This window comes from Mustela erminea, chromosome 5, assembly GCF_009829155.1.
Source record: "Mustela erminea isolate mMusErm1 chromosome 5, mMusErm1.Pri, whole genome shotgun sequence".
Lineage (NCBI taxonomy): Eukaryota > Metazoa > Chordata > Mammalia > Carnivora > Mustelidae > Mustela > Mustela erminea.
In genome coordinates this window covers 40,141,565-40,163,438 of record NC_045618.1, presented here as the reverse complement: position 1 = coordinate 40,163,438, position 21,874 = coordinate 40,141,565, and the positions used below count along the sequence as shown (strand labels likewise).

Genomic DNA, 21,874 nt, shown 5'->3' with positions numbered 1-21,874 from the left:
TTTTATTTTTTATTTATTTATTTATTTATTTTTTAAAGATTTTATTTATTTATTTGACAGAGAGAAATCACAAGTAGTCGGAGAGGCAGGCAGAGAGAGAGAGAGGGAAGCAGGCTCCCTGCTGAGCAGAGAGCCAGATGCGGGACTCGATCCCAGGACCCTGAGATCTTGACCTGAGCCGAAGGCAGTGGCTTAACCCACTGAGCCACCCAGGCGCCCACCCAGTTTTTAAAATGTATTGAATAATAATTCCTATCTCGCATTCATTGGGGGTTAAAAAAAAAAAAAAGTGAAATATTACCAAGGGCCTGGGAAATGACAAGGTGCCAGTGCATCTCATTTTTCTTTCTAACATAAGCAGGGAGGCCCCAGGCAGCAGACCTGTTTAAGAGGGTGCTGGAATGGAGCACCAGGAGCTGAATTTCAGGTCATGGGGCAGATACTTTTGGACAGGTAAAACTTTCTGGTGCCATTCAGATTCGATGTCAATGTTCATCTCTTTGGCTTCTTTGTTGGGTCAGCTCTGTATTATCATGAAGTGGAGGAAGGCCAAGAGGGATCACAGGTGTTGCTTTTATAGTTTATGATGCTCCTTGGGAAGCACCCTCAGCTGCATTTGTAGATGATGAAACCAGAGGTCAAGATTAAGCCCCTTTTCCAAGCTGCAGTTCTGGACTCCCCAATCCTGGTTTCTCCTGCCAGCAAGATGTAGTAAGGGAGTTCATCCCTAGGTCGTCAGAAGATGCCAGGGTATGGCCCATATTAGACAGGGTCCCAGGTATTGCCAAAAGGAAGAATGAGGGGGAAGTAGTTTGCTCATCTCCAGAATTATTTTATTACAAGCCTGGATAATGAGAGGTCAAAAATCCTAGGATTTCTTCTGTCCTGGAACCTCACCCTCTCCCCAGACCTGGTGCCTTTGTGCTAAAGCCTGGGCTTTACTCCTCTGACATATTTCAGAGGATGGGACAGGTCAGAGAGGCAGCTTCCAAAGCTTCCAGGCAGAGACGGGAAGGAAGTGGAACTTGGGGTTGTTTTCTTTCCAAGATGCCTACCTCTGAAAGCAAGACATTCCCACAGGTTTCTGAGACAGAATGGATACGACCGTGACTACTCTAAGCAGCCAGGACTGTGCCCAGCACCTAACAAGGACTTAATAGTGGTTGGATGAGTGGCATGGATAAGGAAACTGGGGCCTTTGGTGGCCCCGTGTAGATTCAGTGGCCAATTGGCGTGTAGGTCCTGGTCTCAGAGAACCACCCAATTCCTGAGCTGGAAGGGACTTGGGGATTGAATAAGCCCAATTCCTTACTTTACTCATGAGGCAACTGAGGCCTGGAGCTGCAAAGCAGCCTGCCCGGGGCCACACAGCTTCTCGGGGACAGAGTTTGGTTTTCCTGACCTCCAGCCTCCTGGCCACACGCTCACAGTGTCCCTGACAGCAGGGTTTTATGATATGTCCATGGTGGACACAAGCTTACCTCAAACCCCACAAACACATCAGCTGAATTTCCTTAAAATAACTGTTATGATTGACTTAAGGTGTGAGAGGTACCGGGGTGTGGGGGTGTAGGGGAAAGGAAATCTTGTTAAACCCGCTAATTGCCGAGAAAACTGCTTCTGAATGATGGTTTGTGTTCTGGAAATGTGTACTCATCAGTCAGCCTGTTTGGGCTGCAATGTTTCTGGAGCAAGAATCATCAGATAGGAAATAACGTGACAGATAACCGAGAAACAAAAATGCAGTCAGTTTTAAGTGACAGATCTTCTGGAAGCTATTTATTAAGGGACTATCTGGAAATGACCGGATTGATACTATGTAGTTTTCTCATTTTTGGAGGTTCCAAGTGCCCAACAAAAGCAATGCTGTTCAGGCACCTGGGTGGCTCAGTTGGTTGAGCAACTGCCTTCAGTTTAGGTTGTGATCTGAGAGTCCCAGGTTCAAGTCCCTCATCAGGCTCCTACCTCTATGGGGAGTCTGCTTCTCCCTCTGACCTTCTCCCCTCTCATGTTCTCTCTCTCTCTCTCTCTCAAATAAATAAATAAATAAATAAATCTTCAAAAAAAAAAAAAAAAAAAAAAAAAGCAATGCTGTTCTCACCGCTAAGGAACAATGGTGAGTGTTCAGTGAGTTCTTACCATGTCCTAGGCACTCTGTTAAGTGTTGTGCAGTCATCACCTTTACTCCTCACAACAACCCTAGAAAGTAGAGTCAACACCTGTAGCCCCATTGGCATGAGAGCAAGCTGAGTTTCTGCAAGCCCAGCTGGGACTTGGACCCCAGGGTATTTGACTCGAAGGCCCCAAGTCTCACTCACGAGGGTTCTAAAGTCAGCATGTTATGTGTGGTTAGAACCGCCTTTGAAACTCTCGTAATCACTCAAACAGGATGGAGTTCAGCCAAAACAGGCGTATCTCATGCAGGAGATAGTGTGAGCTGTTTCCAGACCACCACAAGAAAACCAGTATCACCATAAAGTGAGTCCAGTGCATTTTTTTGTTTCCCAGAGCAAATAAAAGTTACATTTATATTATACTGTGGTCTGTTAAGCACGCAATAGAATTAGGTCTAAGAGGTACATACTTTAATTAAAAAATACTTTATGGCTAAAAAAGGCTAACCATCATCTGAGCCTTCAGGAAGTCATAATCCCTGACCACAGATCACCATAACAAATAGGATAATAATGAAAAATTTGAAATATTGCTAGAATTACACAAAGTGAACAAATGCTATTGGAAAGACGGTGCCAACAGATTCATTCAATACAGGGTTCCCACAAACATTTAGTTTGTCAGAAACAGAATCTCTGCGGAGTGCAATACAGTAAGTGTGATAAAACAGGGTATGTGTTTTTCCCAGCGGATCATCCGATGAAGGCCAGGTTGAATGAAAAATAAGTGTCTTTGTACGCTTGAATCCCACTCTGGGCAACAAAATGCTCACACAAAGTGGGACACGCGGGAGGAAAGTGCACCCCACCTTCCACCTCACACCCAGGGTGGGCTCGTGCTCACCAAGAGGCCTGGTGAGGGGAACCCTCCCTGTGCTTATGATTCTTGTTGTTTTTTCTCTCCTGTGCTAGCTCGCTGTCTGGTTGTTTGCTTGCCAAGCACCTGTCGTTGATTCTTTCAAGTTCAATGCATCTAGAAAGGATTCCTCTCCATTATCCCCCAAGCTTCCAGCTGGCAAATGACACAAACAAACAAACACCAAGCAAAACCAGTTCTTTGGCTCTCATGGGCCAGCCCCCCGTCTTCTGCAGGCCACACATTTTGCTCCTGTCCTCCTTTAGTGAGGTACCCTCTGGCTGCCGTGCTGCCCCCTCTGACTGCTGGGTGCTGGGAGCCATCCTCTACCATGAGCACCCTGGGTCCGTGCTCCTCTCATCCTCTCATCCCACCAGCCCTGACTGCACGCAAAGCCCAGATCTCCAGGGTCCAGGATCTCAAGGAGGTGTAGCTACTGTGGAGGGGAGCACACAGGAGAGAACAAATGAGTCCAACGCAGTTGGACACTGGGGCTTGCAGCAGGCAGAGGCAATCCAGGTATCTAACTAGGGCAACCAGCTGTCTTGGTTTACATGGGACTGCCTGACTGAGTGCCACAAGTCCCCTGAACCAGGAGATTCCTTAGTGCAGGTAAGCTGGGACGGCAGGTCACCCTCCCCCAGCCTAAGGAGATGCGCAAGGGATGCTCCAGGGGAGACCAAGCCAATGTTTAACGCCTCTCTGGGCACATTAAAGAGAGAGGGGGGGAGCCTGGCTGGGGGACAGACACAAGCAAAGGGACAGTGGCACGCAAGAGCGGCACGGTTAGAGTGGAGGGTCTGTGTCAAAGAGCGGTTGGAGAGGAAGCTGGGGGCTATCTGTTCCCTGGAACCTGTTTCTAGGAAGCACAGAGACACCCTGGCTGCCTGATGCTCGGGTAGTCCTCCCTGGGACAAAGTCTGGAGACATAAGGAGAAGCGTGCAATATGGGGCACACCGGCTTTCGGTCCGGCAGTCCTCAGCCACACTTCTTGCTGAGGCCCTCTTGAGTCCCCACAGGACGGACTGCTCCTTGAGTCACATCTCTATTCTGCATGGGGAGTGACCTCAATGCCTCTGAGGAAAAGGGGCCCAGGCCAAGCTCACCTTTCCCTCAGGGTCACTGGGAAGGAGGCCTTGGGCATCAGTGGGCCCTCCCACCTCCCCCCTGGGAGGCTAGCCGACTCTGGACCTTCCCTGGTCTCAGTCATCTGTCAATAAGGATGGCAATAGTTCCTTCACAGGGACGTCGTGAGGCCCAAGGATGAGCATGTCTGCCCGGGTGCCTGGTCCAGGGCCCAGCACGTCGTGTGTGCACAGAGGAACGACGTCTAAGCCGAATCTCTGCGGAGGACCGCTCAGAGGGAGGAGGGAGGCAGAGATACTCAGAGGCCCAAAGACACGGAGCCCTGAAGGAACCTGTGAGCTCAGGGAGCGGTGAGCGGTGTGGAGGGTGCACCCTTCCACCCCGCCCCACCTCCAGTGCTCCTCCACACCATGGATGTCCAGAATATTTAGAGCCGTCACAGACACCTCCCTCCCCACACCCTCATGACCAGTCACCGTCTCCTGTCACAGCTACCTCCTCTTGAATCCCCTTTTATCAGTCCCTACACTTCCAAGGGACTGTCAGCTCTCTCTCGGCTGCTGCCTCCCCACGGGTCTCTTCCATTCTGGTTCCTTCCAGCCCACTCCATGTGCCAATCGCCGGCGTCATCACCGGAGAACACAGAGCTGACACTCTCAGCCCCCTACTGACACCCTTTGCTAGACACCTACTGTTCTCGGGGAACCCCACCCCAAGACTATCCTTGGTGCTGAATCTTAAGGTCTAGGACCACTTTTCAGCTGCTCCTTGCACGACTTTCCTCCTCTATCTCCCCACTCTTGCCACGTGGCTTTGCTCAGTTCCTAGAACATATCTCACTTTTTTTCCACTAGAACCTTGACTTGCAGCCCACTTCCTTTCCATTAGCCTCGTTAACTCCTAGTCATCATTTAGGTTTCAGGGTAAATGCCACTTCCTCACAGAGCCCTGTAGCACTCTCAGCTAGCGTGTTGCATCTGTGGCTGGTTTTGTTTAAGCACCTCTGAATTTTGGGGGAGAAGAGGTTTGGAGAGGCCGCATACCCGATAGGAGCATGAACTTGGGAGCCAGCGTGCCTGGGCTCAGAACTTGGCGCTGACATGGGCTGTGGGACCTGGGAAAGCTATTTACCCACATGGTGCCTCAGTTTCCCCACCAGCACAAAGGGATAGTGATAGTATCCATCTTGTGAGTTGTTGTGAGGATTAAATAAGTTAATATTGGTAATGGCCTGCATGTCCAGTCCATAGTATGTGCTCTACCAGCATTGTTACATAGATAAAAGAACTGCCCCTGAGTGTTTTGCTCACACCCCAGGCGTGGCGTATAGAACATTGCATTTAGTCAGACGTGCTCATCCCCTCTTCCTCTCAAGCATAAGGTCCTTTTTTTTTTAAAAAAAAAGATTTTATTTATTTATTTGACAGACAGAGATCACAAGTAGGCAGAGAGGCAGGCAGAGACAGAGAGAGGGGAAGCAGGCTCCCCGCTGAGCAGAAAGACTGATGTGGGGGCTCGATCCCAGCACCCTGGGATCATGACCTGAGCAGAAGGCAGAGGCTTTAACCCACTGAGCCACCCAGGTGCCCCAAACATAAAGTCCTTTTGAAGGCAGGGAATATGGCCTAGGCCTCTCTCTGCATGCTGGTGCCCAGAAAAGTGCCCTGAGCACAGGGAATTATTGACAGATAGAGTTGGAAAGGGATAATGTGATGAAGAAGGGTTGAGATGTCAAGGACAGAACAGAATACCAAAGGCAGACCTACATGCTTAACTCTACTTGTACCCATTAGAACAACAGGCCAACAAACAGGATCGCGGGGGGTGATTCTCCCAGGTTCTAAGTGGCCTGCCGTCTCGGGTAGGCTCAACACTGCTGGTGGTTTCCCACAAAATTTCCATAGAAATTTTCTCAAACAGCTCGGCCTCAAGAAGAGAGTCCACATTGGGTACACATTTAAAAAACAGATAATAAAAACTTGAGGAATGATCTGGGGTGGCTGGGAAAGTCACTTTGAAAATGCCCTTTTTAAGTATGGAGAGAATTAAGATATTTGATTAATAGATAAATCTCCCAGAGAAGAAATGAGAAAACACTCACTTTTCTTGCTTCCATAGCACTTTTCACAGAGCTATTAAATTACCAATACTTAGTAGGGAAAAAAGAGTACTAATTTAAAAAAATGGTTTAGGACAACTTGCTAAAGGGTATTTTTACTCAATGGACATGGTATCGTTGGAGGCAGCTGGACTCTTGAACTCCCCAAATTTACCTAAAAAATAGATGGAGAACCATCTTTCTACTTTTTATCTGTGGTTTATTTTGGGGAATGACGTCTGTATGTTGACCAGTGAAGGGACACAGGTGATCCCTTTCTATCCTGACAACACTCAGGTCTCTAGGGATACATATGTGCACACTCCTGGAAGCTTCTGCCAGGGGCAAAATCCCCCTTCTCTCTTCAGGATCGTGGGTGTGATTCCAAGTCATAGCACAAGGTGTCAATTGCTTATTTGCCAAATGTCAGAACGGAGCCTCCTGGAGGGGGACTGAGTCTTAGAAAAGCTCCCCTCTTTGGCCACTTGACTGGTCTGTCCAACTTTTGTAACCAATGGTCCCATCTTAATCTTTAGTAACCGGGCATTTGACAGAGGGAGGATTGTGTCTGATACTCTTTATTGTTCGTGTGGTTTGCATTTCATTTCAGGAATGATAAAAGTGAATTAAAGATAATTAAATTATCGATTCCCTTCTCGAAGAATTTAGTGATTTGGTTGGTTAGCTTTGAAGAATATAGGAAATACTTGTTCTATACTCACATCATTTTATTTTATACCCACATCACTAGGGAGATAGTAGTTTAGGCTGGAAATCATACTATTACCCAGAAACACACCGCTACCCTCTCACTGAGAAAGGGCTCCCCTAACGCATCCCTGATGGGAGGTTGTAAGGTTGGCCAGGTCTGAGAAATCATCCAGTGATCTGTGTGAGGCTCTGGGTGAGATTTAATTGCTCAAGGAGGCCCAGTTAGTGGTAGAGTCAGGTCTCAAACACAGATTTCCTGACTTCTAATCCTGAGATCCTGCAAAACTCCCCAAACCCAGCGCGAGGGACTGGTATTGATCTTTGGGATAATTTCACACCACGAAGTTTTTTGACTTGCTATAGACGTTTGCCATGAATGTTGCCTCAGAAACATTGGATGTCTCCATTGGAGGGCTGGAGGGCACATTCCAGGGGTCCTGTGGTCTCCTGTTGTCCCCAGAAGCACGCGTGGGGCAGATGGGCCAGGCGAGGAGGGAAGCAGTGCCCAGAGCTCGAGTGGCCCCAGCGGCTCCACACACCTGCTTAGGGACCTTATTTTTTTCATAAGCTGTTTCTGCCTATATGACCTAAGAGGTATATATGTATTCCTTGCCCAATCAATTATATGCCATGCTCTTTACCAAGAGCTGTAGGGATCATCAGGAATCAAAGACTTTGGACTTGCCCTCAAGAAGCTTGTAATCTAACTGGGTACCTAACAGATCCCTTATGAGAAGAGAAGCAATACCACAAGGCCAGGAGCCAACATTCTACATGAGGCTCATGGACAACAAATGTCTTGCAAGTTAGACCACTTCTAGCTTGTGTGCTCTTGGGAAGACTTCTCAGAGGGAGCAGATTTTGATGCTAACTTTGGAGATCAAGTAAGATTTTTCTGGGCCAAGAGGAAGAAGGTGGGTGTTAGAGGTGAGGGATGGACTTTTAATTTCTAAGCTGTAATTAGTTTGTGCTGACCACATGCCAGATATGGTGTGAGACACACAGTCATTCATTTGCTCAAGCAATACGTACCGCATGCTTGTTGTAGGCCCGGCAATGTCCTAGTAGTCTAGAGAACTGAGATTCCTGGCACTTTTCTATTTGTATGCCTCATTATACAGACAAACAAACTGAGGCTCTGGGTCTGGTCGGTAACTCGACCTGAGTTGGCGGGCTAGCCTGTGGGCAAACTGGGGGTTTGATGTCAGCGTTCTGATCCTCACTGTGGTGCTTTCCCTTGTTAACTGCTGCAGAGCCAAAGTACAAAAGGAGAAATACACAAGACACGTTTGAGAGACAAAATATAGGTCAGTCTATGAAAGACAAATTGGGCACCAGACCTGAGGTCTATTCAAGCCATCCAAACTGCATATCCTTGTAACGAAACAATTCTGTAAGAAAAGATGACATTTCTGTGGCCTGAAATTTCACGCCTTATGCAAGTGGTATTTATTTTTCTCTGCAAATTACAATCTGCATTGACATTATTAAGGAAATCACATGGACCCAGCAGAAAATGAAGAATCCAATTGATTATTTTTATTGCTATAGAAGTCCTTTGTAGGCAGGCTGGGAAGAGACCCAATTTCATTTGCTTGTAATATTGCAAACGCCGCTAATTGCCTGTCTTTGGTAAAGGATAGAGACAAAGGAACAATCAAAGGTATTTATTAGAATTTCTGTTTGGACAAATTAACTTTGCATTTCAGTGGCCTGCATCTCGGTGCAGAACACCAAAACTCCATGTGTTACTTAATGATAGTTGTGATATCACCTTTCCTGCTGTTTATATGGTTGTTTCTAGCAATGTCTATAAAGTACTATTGAATTGACTATTTTCAGATTGGATTTTTTTTTTCCTGCAGAGGTTGCACTATCAGTCTTTTGCCATTCAATTCAATTTAGTAGTTTTGACAGTTGGAATAACTACGTTGCATCTTAATTTGTGTGCCTCATGCATAAATTACATTGTTTGCCAAGCAATAATGAGCAGAGAAGCTACCAGGAGACTGAAAATCAGCGCTCAAGAGAGATCTGGGTCTTGCAGGTTGGAAAATGTCCATCGAACATTTGAGAGTCCAATGGACTTCAACCCTGGGGCCATCAGAATGTGGGCCATATGGTTGGTACTTAATGGATTTTTATGGACACTACAGTCCATTAATGCTTATAAAAATTGGCCTGCCTCTCTAGTCTAATGTACATTTTCTCATCATTCATTCATTCATTCATTCATTCATTCATTCATTCATTCCTGAGAGCTCAGTGTTCCTGGAGGTATGAAATATTATGAATGATATTTGTCCACTGAATTACAACTCTGTAAAGGTTACAAAGCAAATTCACAGAACTTCTAGTACAGCAAGGTGGGAAGTGGGAGGTCTGTGGCACAAATGCCGCTGGGAGAGATGGGGTGTTATAGGCTTAGAACTAGACTCTAAGTTCAATTCTTGGCTCCCATGCTTACTAACTCTATGACCTTGGGCAATTTGAATGACCTCCCTAAGTCCTAGACTTCTCATCTGTGAGATGGGGAGAAATCACAGTAATACCTACATGGTAGGGTTCTGAGAGGAGTCAATGAAAGAGAGCTTGTAAAGTGCCAGGCACTCAGCTCAAGAAATGCAAGCTATGGGGCACCTGGGTGGCTCAGTTGGCTAAGCGTCTGCCTTCAGCTCAGGTCATGATGCCAGGGTCCTGGAATCGAGTCCCGCATCAGGCTTCTTGTTCAGCTGGGAGCCTGTTTCTCCCTCTCCCTCTGCTACTCCCCTTGCTTGTGTGATCTCTCTCTCTCTCTCTGATTAAAAAAAAAAAGAAAAGAAATGCAAGCTATAATAATAATAATAATAATTACTATTCTTAGAGTAGAGTCATTACTTCTGGCTTGGAGGCAAGGTGGGTGGTGGAGGCTTTGGTGTGGGTCAGGCTTGGGGATGTGGAACTGTGGGGAGGAGGTGGGCCTTTTGGGGGCAGGAGCTGAAAGCTTGAGCCTGGGAAGGTGTGTGCAGGGTGGTTAGAGGTCCCCCTGACAGGAGCCGAGGAAGATGAGATTGGGCTGGAGAATTAGGTGGACCAGACCATGAAGGGACTTGTAGATCCCTGCAGACTGGCATATGGTTAAATTTTTCTCCAAGAATCAGGCCAGTCCTCAGAGGTCACGGAGAAGTGACCTGGTAAAAATCAGTTGCTTGAGGCCTGGCTCCCCTGGAGATCAAGTATTTTATCCTAAAAATGAAATTCAGTTACTGCTCAGTCAGGCAATTTCCCAAATTAAAGCAAGCAGAAAACAAGCATTTTCTAACCTCTACCTCATCTGGCTCTGAAACCGAGTAGAAGGAGCTGGTGTGGCAGCCGCGTGTTTTAGCTGACAACGAGGCATGAACAAACAATGGCGAATTTCCTTTTAACAAGATCTGCTATGACGCAAGACGAAATAAAGGATGTGAAACAGCCATAATCCACCAGGGAAATGGGAGTGACTAGCCCCCACTTGGGTAGGCTGAGGATGGTCAGGATCCTTGGTCTTATCAGAGGCTGCTTGGCAGACTGGAAACGAGGGAGAGACTTGGGGTCAGGGAACCGGGGAGAAAGACCGGTCTCAGTCCCCTGCCAGCTATCTGACCTTGGACAGGTCACCTAACTTCTAAGGCACATGCTTCTCCTCCTTAGTGTGTGGCCTGAAGGATTACAGAAGATGATGCCTGCAAAGCCCCTCACTGTGCCTGGTATACAGGAAGTATATGGGAAATTTTAGCCAAATCTATAGCGGAACCAGCTGATGCGAGAACAGTATTAAGTGGAATGGTTTCCTCTCCTCCTACCTCCTGGCTGCATCTTAGGATGCTGTCCCCAGACATTCCCCCTGGAGCTCTGTCTGTGGGTTGTCATTTTGTCTGCGTGCCTTTCATCCTCTTGAAGTCTCACTAATCGCACAGGAAGTGGGTGGGTAATGGGCTTCTCTGTTGTTCCACTGGCCTCCCAGTGAGTCTCACTGTTTTGCTTTCCTCGCCACGGGGGCTTCTCACACCCTCTAATGACTGTTTTCCTTTCAGAAATGGCATATTTTTAGACGAAAGCATTTCCTGTGGCTCATCTCCCGACTCTGGCAGATCTCTGATTTCTCATCAGTTTTCCCCGCCTCTCTCTGGTCTCATAAAACCCACCCCGGCAGCTTGAGCGCCCGCAAATGCAGGAACCACTTGCTCCCAGTAGCCTGAGCTACTGGGCTCAGAGCCCAGTAGGCTCTGAGCTGATACGCTGTGTTCAGGGAGTGGGGTGGGGGGCTGGGAGCAGGGGCCCGGGGTGGAGCAAGCCTGGGTCTCGGTAGTGGGATGGCAGTGGGCACTTTTGGCTGCTATCCAGCTCCCCTCTGACAACGCTGGAGGGTGGGGGTCACGACGGGGGTTTCAATGTGCCCCAAACCACTCACCCTTCTTAGTCAAACCCAAATTGAAATGATTCCCTTCACCTTTTATTAACAACAGACCCGGGTTTGAATTTTGGCTTCTCCATAGATTATTTCGGTGAGTGACTTAAATTCTCTAAGCCTCAGTTTCTTTATTTGGAAATGGGGACAATATCAGTAAGCCTCAAAAGGGCCATTGTGAAGATTATAGTAAATACAGTATATAGGCAAAATGCTTAACACCCATACCTGGCACTTAGTTTCTCTTATTTTTAATTTAAATAAATACCATAATTTAATTAAAATTGCATTTTGAATTGATAACATTTATAGTACTATAATTTATTATTTAATTATAATGATTTGTGTTTGTGCTTTACTCCCCTCATTCTAAGCGCCTTGAGGGAAGGGTCTAAATCATCTTCATCTTTGAATACAAAGGTCAGAGTGAGTATTTGGTAAATGTTTGAGGGCCTAAGGAGTGTGACCCAACACTTTCTGGAGCCAAAGGGCTTCATTACATCTGTCAAGTGTGGGAAGCGCAGATCCTGTTGGGGGCAGTGGTGGTTCTGTGTGGGGCCTGGAGGAAGGTAATGGGAGGAAGTACATGACCAGCCCCTGCCCCTGGGCACTCCAATAGGGAGACAACAAGATCCAGCAGGGGAGGAGCACAAGGGGCATTAGGGCAGAGAAAGGGCATGTGCTTGTGCTGGCTGGGGGAGTGTTGCCCACAAGGACAGCTATCACTGGGTGAGGGGGAAAGATGGGTGGAGGACCTTCAGGTACCTGCCCTCTGTAGGGCTCTTTATACAATGAAGATTGGATCACCATATATTTCTGTTTGCTTTAGTTAATTTACTCAGTTGATTCTCATTTTTTGAAGCTCCGACTCTTGGTGTTTCTTTGAGCCAAACCTCCACTTACGCCTAGACCACTGTGACATGTGTGTGGCACTCAGATTGTCCCCTCCCCGCCCCCCACTGCTCCATGAGCATGACAGACATGGCTAATGGATCACAGCATTCTTCACACTGAGCCTGGTATCATGGCGGTCATCCCTGATGGAATGGAATTGCTCCTTGAGCTGAAAGCCACTTACCATCTTTGGTATAGACTCTTAGATCACTGCGTAAGGCCTGATGCCTCCATACATTTCAATAGCTTATAATTTTCCCCATAAAATGCTACTATGCTCCAATTCTTTCCACCTTTCTCTATGGAAGCCTCCTTCTTACTCGTTATTGGAAAGATTAGAAAGTCTGAGCTGTTAGGAGGACAAAAGGCAGACAGAAAAAAGAACAAGTCTCCACCTTTAGCTACTCATATTTGGCAGGTGTTTGGAAAAATCTTAAATTTTGACTTTGGATAATGGGTTAAAATGTGATTCTTTCGGTATTTTTGTTTTTAAAAATTTTGTATTAAGCAAGTATTTCTTTTTCTTTCTTTCTTTCTTTTTTTTTTTTTTTTTTAAGATTTTATTTATTTGTCAGAGAGAGAGCACAAGGAGAGGGAGAAGCCGGCTCCCCACTGAGCAAGGAACCCAATATGGGACTCAATTCCAGAACATAGAGATCATGACCTCAGCTGATGGCAGACGCCTAACTGACTGAGCCACCCAAGTATTACTTTCTTGATAGAAAAAAATGCATTTTATAATAATGAATTTTGTAAAGATTTATTTTTAGCTATTTGAGAGAGAGAGGAGCATGCATGTGAGTAACAGTGGGGGGAGGGGCAGAGGAAGAGAATCCTCAAGCAGACTCCCTGCTGACTGGGGAGCCTGAGGTGGGGCTTGATTCCATGGCACACGAGACCATGACCTGAGCCAAAATCAATAGTCAGACATTGAACCGACTGAGCCACCCAGGTGCTATTATAATGCATTTTATTATTTAAAAAAAAATTTTTTTAAAGATTTTATTTACTTATTTGTCATAGAGAGAGAGATCACAAGTAGGCAGAGAGGCAGGCAGAGAGAGAGGCAAGCAGGCTCCCTGCTGAGCAGAAAGCCAGATGCGGGGCTCGATCCCAGGACTCTGAGATCATGACCTGAGCTGAAGGCAGAGGCTTAACCCACTGAGCCACCCAGGCACCCCTATAACGCATTTTAGTTTGAAGTTCACAAAACTTGCTCAGAACTTACCACTTTATATCCTTTCATACCTTTCGAACAATGGACCCTGTGAACACACTACGTCGTAAAAAATGAAGTCAATAAATTAAATGCTGGTCTTTGTGTTTGTACTTGTGAACACCCTCTTTTATGAACAATTTTCCCATTTCCAGAGTCTTCGGAAATTCAAAGAATATATTCCGTGAAGATAATGAGGATGAGGGAAAGTTGTCTAGCATTGTGAAGGATATACACACCTGGGGGTGATCGATTTAAAAAAAAAATCCAGAACAGTTTTTAAAGGAATGTAGGTGGAGGGGAAAGTACTTTGGGACAAAAGGAATTTGAACTTAGGCCCTAGTGTGCAAGGCCCTTTTGAAATTTCATGCCTATTGTATTTGTAATTTTGTATTCTTTTTCTTAAAGTGAGCCTTCCCTTCTTATTCAAAGCTCTATGGGGCTTTAGGCCCCATGAAACCTGGCTGTGTCCATGTACAGAGGAACGTTTTTCTTGGTCTCTCCAGGGTTCAGTGTCCATCAGCCCTACAGCCTTGGGGGAAGTGCTGGCAAGGGAGCACGTGCCTTTGTATCTCTTCTTCTCTTGTCTCTTCCCCAGAAGCTGTATTTGTTAAAGGGAATACACAGGCCACATTTTTACTACCCATTTCTGTGGATGGAGTCCTGCAAAGGCCAAGGTCTTCCTCTGCTCTTGGCTGTGAATGCAGTGGCCAGGCCTCCTGGGCTATGTAAGGCAACCCCAAGATTCTCAGCATCCTTATCTAAGCCAGTTGGTCAGGCCCTGTTTTGGAGGCTGCTGACCTTCAGTTTTAGAAGGGCTGCAGCAGAAGGCCTCACTCGGGCCTCAGGCCCAAGCCAGATCTTCCTGTCCCTTGTGAGGGTGAGAAATGTTGTCACTGTGTTCTTTGTTAGGTCCCTAGTACCCTGTGTATGATGATTGTGACCCTGGAGGACCAGGGAGTGATGTTAGGATCCTTAATAGTCCAACATGCTCATAAAACTATTTGCCTTTATTCTAACTTCTAAGCTAGAAGAAAAATAAGAATTACAGTGAGTCAGTGTTGAGTGCTTATCATATCTTGTCACTATCTTTAGATAAAGCAGAAGAACTCTGGGTGTGGACAGGGCAGCAAAGCTGAGGATAAGTAAATAACTCTGTGCAAATGCTAGCAGCTGTGCAAATAAGTGGGCAGAGGATCCAAGGTGTGCAGGAAGGGAAGAAACAATTTACTGGAAGTGGATTGTAAAGCACACAAACCTTAATGAGGTAAACATATATCCAGATTAGCAGAGTTCCATTGGGTGTGCGGAGGGTAGTTCCTAGTTTTCTTTATGACTGAACGCTTTATGACTGGGGTGGGCCTTTGTGTGTTTAAAAAACTCCCTAGAAGATTCTAAAGTGAGTCCAGGGGTGAGAACCCCTCTATAGTTCAATAGTATCAGCAGGAATCAGTCAAAAAGAGGATACTGTCAGAGGGCTGGAAGGGTGAACTCATGTTAGGGATCACACCAGGATACAAGGGCTTTCCTCCATCTCAGGAGTTAGATCAAGAGATGAATCATTATTCTGTAGAACAGTGGTTCTCAAACTTGAGATTGCATCAGAGTCCAAGAAGGCCTGCTGAAACCCAGATTGCTGGGCCTCTGATTCATTGGGTCTGAGACTCAAAAGTAGACATGTCTGACAAGTTCCCAGGTGATGCTGATGCCGGGAGTCTGGGGACCACACTTTGGGAACCACTGTTGTGGAGAACGTAGGTCTTGGTTCTGAGAGGCATTGCTGGGGAAAAGGATAGAGCATGAGCCTGGGGGTGGGGGGTGTCCATGACTGCCACAGTTCATGCGCCTGCTGTGTGACATGGGGTAAGCCATGTGACCTTTATGGGCCCAATGTGTTCATCCATAATCTGGGGCTAAGATGAGCTGCTTTGCCTATTCCCCAGGGTTGAGTGGGATAATCAAGAATAACTCTCACTGGGCCCTTCCCAGGTGCTGATCATTCTCCGCGCATCATTTCAATTTACTTTCTCAACATTTCTATGAAGTAGTTCCTATCATTCTTATTTTACAGGTTCAGAGACTGGAGTTCAGGAAGCTTCATTACCTTGTCAAGGGCACTGTGTCAGAGGCAATTCCAGCTGACCGCAGAATCCATGCTCTCAACCATGGAGCCAACCCTGACCCTCGGTGGGAAACCCTGTGAACACTGAGACTTGCCAAACAATCTTTTTTCTAAGTGGTGAGCAGGATTTGATGTAAGGGATATCTAGTGGGTGAATCAGTCTAAATCACAGTGAGCAAACCCCAATTAAATCAAGTCTGGGCAGATAGGGAGGGCTCCAAAAGAAAACACAACAAAACACATCAATCACTCAGTTGCAATGTTTGAGAACAGGCCACTCAGATAAGACGAAGGCATTAATTAGGAGGAAAAAGGAGCAGAGCAAACAACCGGCAGGAAGACCAGAGGGCTCTTTCAAAGCCTGGTGGAAGCCCAGGAAAGCTGCCTCCCAGAAAACCTGGCAGCGGATCACAAATGCTGCAGCTGATTCATTAAGTCAAAGCAGCCATCTTGGGAAAAGGGTGGCTTTGAAAAGCAACAATAAGAAAAGAGGCTCGCAACGGGGCACCGGGAAAAGCCACCAAGTGGGACCCAATATGGGAAAATTAGAAATCGTGACCTCAGGAGCAAGTCGGGGTGCTCACAGAGATGAGCCCGTAAGCAAAGGTTCTGCACCCCAAATAGGGGAGCCCCAGAGGCAAGCACCTTTTGGTCCCTGGCAAAAAGAGAGCCAGTGTTCAGGGATGGGTGAGACCGATGATCCCTGAAGGCTACTCCCAACTCTCCGTTCCAATGGCCCTCTGTGAGTTGGTTCAGATTTCATTGGTCTACCAGATTTCTTTCCCCAGGTAAGCAAGTCTTTGGGGAAGAGTGCAATAAATGAAAAACATTTTGACTGTCAGAAAACAAACAAACAAAAAAACCCCACAAAAAACTGAGGAAATTTCATGCCAAAGTTTACCAGGGAAAGGAGTTGTTATAACTATCACACATGGGTAGGAATGTTGCAAAACAAATACTTTTATTAAAAAAACAAACAATCCAGGATTGTTGTGAGGGGTCAGGTAAGTCAGTGGTGTCTGAAAAGCACTTTGAAAGTTGGAATTGTTATTCATTAGAATAAAGGCATCATAAAAAATTGGGATAATTTTCTGAATGAAGAGATGTAAAAAGTGACTTTACTTAGTAATCGCAATAACATATAAGAGTTTCGTATTATACAGAAAGAGAAAGAAGAAGGTCTGTGCATCCCAGGAGGTAAAATACTCAGCTGAAGATCATAATGAAATAGGGCCACGTGAATGGGCAGAAAAATAGATGACCTTCAGTGTGGAGAAGGTTACGACATGTTCGGCAATGAGTAACCCAACAACCTATAAATTGGTCAGCTGTGACCTAATGGGTATCAACCCAGATGAATTTCTGTCTTTGTGGTCTGTTTCTCACCTGTAATGCTAGTTTGGTCAAGATCACTAACAACGTATTTAACACTAGATCCTTAGAACTCAAGGAAGCTGTGGAAATAAGGTAGTCTGTTGGTTAATTTTTAGGTGAGAAAACTGAGACTTGTTAGGCAAGGTAGCTGGTCCAAGATCCTATAAGCGATTAGGGAATGCACTGTACGCAAGATGGAAGCCATTAATCTACCTTTCATGGAACTGAAGTGTCTGATAAAGGACATCTTGAAGAGCATGCGGGATTTCTAAAACCCTCTAGATTGATGAGGTGGAACTTTCACCAAGTGCTCCTTCAGAATGCCCCACTGCATTACTGTACAGGACAAGTCACTGAGATGGAGAGATAGCTCATGACTAGGAAGATTTTCCAAATAATCTTATATAAGTGACTCCTATTAATCACACAGACGGGACTTTACAGTGAAATCACAAATGAATTTAGAACAAGCAAAATGATGACAGTCCAAGCATCTGTTGATTTTGGGACAAAGTCTTCTTATCTTAGAACTGGAATTTCATCATCAGCGATGGGGCTTGATAGGACTTCCGAGGATTTTTAGATTTCCATCAGAAGATCTCCCTCCTCTGTTCCAGTGTTAATTAGAAGTGGTGGTGGAGGGGTGCCCGGGGGACTCAGTTCATTAAGTGTCTGCCTTTGGCTCAGGTCATGAACCCAGGGCACTGGCATTGAGCTCCACATTGGGCTTCCTGCTCAGTGGGGAGCATGCTTCTCTCTCTGCCTGCCGCTCCCCCTGCTTGTGCGCTCTCACTCATCTCCCTCTCACTGTCAAAAAAATAAATAAAATCTTAAAAAAAACAAGTGATAGACACTGGGGTCTATGATTCTCTCTCTACTTTCCTGGGCACTATACCTAGATTGACCACATACCGGAGAGAATAGAAATGATGACAGAGGACAGAGAGCACTCTTCAGATGTGTTATTTGTGATGACTGACCTTTCAGACTAACCTTCTGGTCCCTGGACCCCCAGGATTTGTCTGAGCCTTCCCATGATAGCTGATTTCCCAGGAGTGAGGATCCTGGTCTAAGTTCTTTGCTCTCTCCCTCCCTCTGACAGACAGAGATCACAAGTAGGCAGAGAGGCAGGCAGAGAGAGAGGGGAAAGCAGGCTCCCTGCTGAGCAGAGAGCCCAATGTGGGGCTCGATCCCAGGACCCTGAGATCATGACCTGAGCCGAAGGCAGAGGCTTAACCCACTGAGCCACCCAGGCGCCCCTAAATGTGATCTTTTAAATCTTAAGTCTTCATTAGGATGATGTAAGAGCACAGTCTGTGTCGGAAACCAAGTTTAAAAACTGTTGCAAATCCTAAGTACCAGTTGTAAGTAAAAATCAATCAATAAACCATCCTGCTCCAAAGAGCAAAGAGCTGAGGGTAGGGAGGCAGTAAACAACCTCTTCTGATTGGAAGGACAAGATGACACGGGCAAATGTAAGGTATATGAGACTGAGAATCTTTTTCTTTCTCTGGTCGCTGGAGGAGCCCCAAAGTCAAGTGATAGGCCTTCAATAATGGGGTTTTTCTTTACTCCGCTGCAAACCAGTAATAATATTCTTTTCTTTGGCCTTCAAAGGTAAAGTAGAAGAAGGACCCTACCTGTTTTGATGCCTGGTGAAGCCACAGAAAGTTCTAGAAAAACAAGAAACCTGGAAGGGACTGACCCCAAGAAGCTTGCCTTCTTAGAAAAGTTGCCTTCTGCAGAAATGTGAGAGGACTCAAGGACGGGCTTAGTTTGAGGTGAATAACAGCGAAAACACAGCATTTCAGATGCTTAATGCTCATGTGTCTTTAAATCTTGCTCTAAACAAAATGCTTTGTTTGTACTAGTTGTTTGTCATTACGTGCTCTTTTAGTGAGAAGTCCTGCGGGCGTCTAGTGAGGTGGGAGAGCAGGCTGGGGTCTGGTTCGGTTCACCATGTGGCTGGGGAGCTAGGCTCTCTCTCTCTCAGAGGCCGTTCGTTCACTCGGGCAGCGTCCGTGGCACTGACATGACGGGCGTCACCGGCCTGCGCAACAGCCACAACGAAGGCCACACCACTTCAAGGTGGAAAGTGACACACATACGGGCAGGGATGAAAACTCAAGCAGGCAGCAAGTGTGTGCCCCTTGTGTCATGATCTCTTTAACACAAAACCGTGCTTTTGGCAATTTCTCCCCCTCAAGTGAAAGCTTTGGATTTCAAATGGGGTTTTTGCCTTTCATCTGTGCCTGCTCTACAGTTCTATTTTCTGATCCATTACTTTCATCTCTGAAACCTGTCGTTGTGACTCTCGTATCAATGGAACGATCGCTCCAAAAGCTTTTTACTCTTTGGGTCAGAAGCGTTTAATATCAGGCCATTTAAAATGATTGTGTTTGTATTGACCTCATATTTTGAGAGTCATGCGCGATGTCCTGGGAAATCAAATGTTCAGAGATGAATGAGTGCCTTTCTTTGATGTTTGTTCCCAGAGGAGCAAAGCAGGTGAGGGTCCCCGCGAGAGCGCGATGGGAAGCTGGAGAAGCTGGTGGGTAGGGTAGGTACCCAGCGCCATGTTGCTGAGGGAGAGGGCAGGGGAGTGCTCGGAGAGAAGGGAGTGGAGGAGATGAGATGAATGCGGGTCGGCCTCCAGGAGGAGGAGAGACGCTCTCCTGACGAGAGGAGGAGAGTGGCTGACCCTGGGTTGCTCGCAGGGGCTCTGAGCAGGGAAATGTAGCGGGTGCCGTAGCTTGAAGGTGAGCCGTGGGCAAGAAGTTGGGGTTGTTTGGGTTGTTGCCTTAAGGACACCCCACAGCAAGAGAGTGGGAAAGGAAAGAGCAAAGCGGATTCCGAAAGCTTGATTTGGTCTAGGGCAAGGACTCCTAGAGCGGCAAAAGCATTTTGGGGGATGGTCTCATTTGAAGACTTCAATCAGCCAGTTGGAAGACTGATGGCACTTGCCCTGGGAGTGGCTCTCCAGGTTGCAGGAAGGCAGCCTCCCCTCAAAGGTACTGGCTCCCCCATAGGCACAGACAGCTGCCTGTGAGGACAGGACAAGGGGCTAGATAGGTGGTAAAGTGACAGCGGGGCCAACCAGGAAAACGGCATGTGCTCTAAGGGGGTGTCTCCTTATCCCCCCTCCACAGCGGAGTGGTTAGAAGTGGACACTGATGCACGGAGCTCAGGCCTCCCCGAGGCGGTTGGTGCTGGAGCTCCAAGTCCCACTCCGGTCTGTACGGTCTGTACCTCACCATCCTCTTTGCAAAGTCTAGTTTCCTCATCGGATGAATGCAGGCCTTGGGGTCATCGGGATGAAAGACAATGGTTGTTGCAGATGAGGTTAGCACCTGTCCTGCCTGGTTAGTGCTCAGTAGGGGTTAGCGTGTCCGAGAAGGGGGTCGATCAGAAGTCTCATTGGGAAGGGGAGGCCCGAGTCAGATCTCAGCAAACGGATGGACCCTCAGACAAGGAAGCCCAGAGGAGTGAAGTGCGGGTGTGGGGGTGTCCACCTTTTGAGGCAAGTATTGTGAAGGAGTAAGAGGAAGATGGTTGGAGAGATGAATAATAAGGCAGAGAGGGGTTATTATTTGTTGGTTTAAACTCATCCTCAGGGGACGCCTGGGTGGCTCAGTCACTTAAGTGTCTGCCTTGGACTCAGGTCATGATCCTGGGGTCCTGGGATCGAGCCCCATGTCCGACTCCCTGCTCAGCAGGGAGTCTGCGTCTCACTCCCCCTACTCTTGTTCTCTCTCTCTCCCCCCACCTCAAATAAATAAAATCTTAAAAAAAAAAAAAAAAAGCTCATCCTCAGATGAAGTAGTGTAGTGAGGCTGGGGGTGGGCGTGGGGAATCCGAGTGCCCCGACCCCCACCCCCTGTGGACCCCGGGATGAACCACTGCAGGCCCTGAGGCAACATGGCCTCTAGGCAACCTGGAGAGAAAAGGTAAAGGATGTTGGGACGGTGGTCAGGGCTGGGACATTGCCTCTGTGTGTGTGTGTGTGTGTGTGTGTGTGTGATGGTAGCGAGCGGAGATGGAGAGGGTTGTGGTGGGGCTGAGGACCTGATGTTTCTGGGCGAGTTCCTACCATGCTTCTATTGGGCAAGAAATGGATGACTTTCCTCTTGTCTCTCAGACACACAGGACGGCCTGGCACAGGGCCCGGCCAGATGTAGTACAAGGACAAGGAGTCTCCCGGGTTGCTGGCCTCCAGGGCTGCCACAGCCGTCCCCCGCCCCCCAGCAGCCAGCTCTGTCTGTTTTGCTTGTGAGGAGGTGCTAGCGCAAGACACTTGGAAGCCCTCTTTCGTACCCTCGGTTCCCCCTCAGTTCCCCCAGCGTCTGTGTGAGATGAGCCGGTGGTGGCTCCTGCTCAGGGCCCAGGGGGAACGAGTGCAGCCTGCGAGCCCGCCCTTTGCTCTTCATGGTTAAAGCAACCTTCAGGCAGCAGAGGAAAGGCAGCTCTTTGCACCTATCAGCTGCGATGGGTAAGGGCCTTCTGTCTCTCCCTCCAACTACCTGCTGGAGTGTAGTGACAGCACAGAGAGTTTTCTGTGGCCCAGAGAGTCACGGCCACGTGCTTTTTTACTCATCAGAGTCCACTCCCCTAGGTGATCAGTTTTTATCCTTTGAGGGGGCAGGACAGGTGCTAGCAACAAGAGTTGGGGTCTGAGCCCCTTTCCGGAGGTCATGGAGTGCAGAGACTGGAAACACTGTGGGGCCCTGGCAGCGCTCTGCTCAGAGCCAGTGGCTGTCGTCAGGACCGTGGGACAAATGACGCAGGTCGGTTTCCTCATCCCATCGGTCCACAGGGACATGAGCATGGTAGTCCGGCAGGGGGGCTCCTGCCGCAGCATGTCCTCCATCCCTGGGGGACTGGCCCCCGGCTTCCATTGTCTATAGCACTGTGGCCCT

At 47.4% G+C, this 21,874-nt stretch overlaps 1 protein-coding gene across 1 annotated transcript in view; it reads right to left on the bottom strand.

Annotated features, from left to right (window-relative positions):
* LIPC (lipase C, hepatic type) overlaps positions 1 to 21,874 on the bottom strand; it is a 149,158-nt gene that overhangs the window by 79,005 nt on the left and 48,279 nt on the right. The gene's annotated exons all lie outside the window — the stretch shown is intronic.